We start from the raw sequence: 1,629 nt of genomic DNA, 5'->3' as shown, positions 1-1,629 counted from the left end.
ATAGGATGTAGAGAAAAGCAAACTTCTTTATTATGAAAAATATATATAGAAGAATGGAAAAGAGTAATGGAAGGGATATTGCGGATTTTCTTAAAAGTGTAAGTATTGCAGAAAATATTTTGTGCTTGCTGCTTGTACACAATCTGTCCAGCACTGAGCAACTTTCCTCCCTTTCTTTTCAAGAGGAACATGAAGCTTCCAGGACAGTTCATATAGAGAACCCAAAATAATTTAATGTACAAACTACACAAATAGATGTCAAATTTTGGAAGAAGTGAAATGGCTCTATTTGATATCAAAAAGCCAACTGCAGAGTAGGCAGTTCTTGTAGAGACTTGTAACATAGAAGACACTCCAGTCACCAAACACTAATCTTTCATGCTAAGGACCTCAGGAGATTAGTTCTGTATACAGGAAAGTTGGGGTAGAAGAAAAAAAATAGCATTAAGTATCGGGGTCCTAGGCTGTAAAATGCCCTAGAAGACCCAGAATACATCCAAATGTAGAACAGGTATCATCATTGCCCTATTTTTTTACCTTCTTAATTTCTTCTCCAAGAACAAACAGCTTCACTAACAGCCTATTTCAACCTTTCTTCTCAGTAATTCATAGAATGTGAAGAGAGCTTTTGAAAAAGCTTATGCTGCTTTCTATTTATAGTTGAGAAAAAGTAAAAATTCCTGTGATTATTTTAAGCTTCAATGTAAACCCTGAGGGCCCTAAACTCAGTTTCCAGTGCTCAGGGTAAGCAGTTTAAACCATCAGTCATCATAGCTGCTACATATAGCTTTAAATAAGATTTACATCTGTTTTTGATAAACAAATATTTCCTAGTCTCATCCAACATAAATACTGTGATATTTATGAGAGCTGTTGATTTTACAAAACAAAGCAATTTGATATTGATACTCATAGCCCACTCTAAACTCATCATTTATTCCAATCTTCATTCATTTTTCTTCAGAAATGGTCTTCTATATCTACCAGCAAGAAGGGGGAAAAACTTCTTCATAGAAAACTGGAAAAAAAGGATGTTTGATTGGTATTGAATGCCCATTTTCAAGACTGTATCAATGATCTCTCCACACTAAGAATAGTCTTCAGAACAGCACTATCATTGTGTCCCAAACTAAAGGCTACAGTCTCTAACTTCCCGTGAGTGAAAGGATCAAAATAGAGAATTTTGAGGTGCTGATTACATAGGTTGAATGAGTTTTCCAAACCCCAAAGTTAACAAGGCACCAGTTTATTGTTCCGCAGAAGGATGTGCCCAATCCAGTTTGTGTAGTTGCTTATCCAAAAACTAGACCAGCCAGCCTTAATTTAGAAATATATAGTTTTTCCCTTCTAAGTATATAGTAAAACCTTAAGTCCTTATTTTGAATTTTTTTTAAAAAAAAATCTGCTATGAATATAATTGGAACAGTGCATTTCAACAGTACAGAAAGAAACATGGAAAAAAGAGGCAATATTTCAGAATATAAATTGTGTGTAATTTAACAGTCTTATTAACTCAAGATTGGATATAGGGGCAGTATGTCAAGTTGGATTAAAAATACACTTAGTTAATCAGTTCTCTTTGATATCCCCAGAAGCTGTGCCTTCTTCCCAATTTTCCTTCTAGCCCCT

This window comes from Pseudonaja textilis, chromosome 1 (assembly GCF_049901715.1).
Source record: "Pseudonaja textilis isolate UNSWEBS1 chromosome 1, rPseTex1.2, whole genome shotgun sequence".
NCBI lineage: Eukaryota > Metazoa > Chordata > Lepidosauria > Squamata > Elapidae > Pseudonaja > Pseudonaja textilis.
This window is presented reverse-complemented; position numbering follows the sequence as displayed.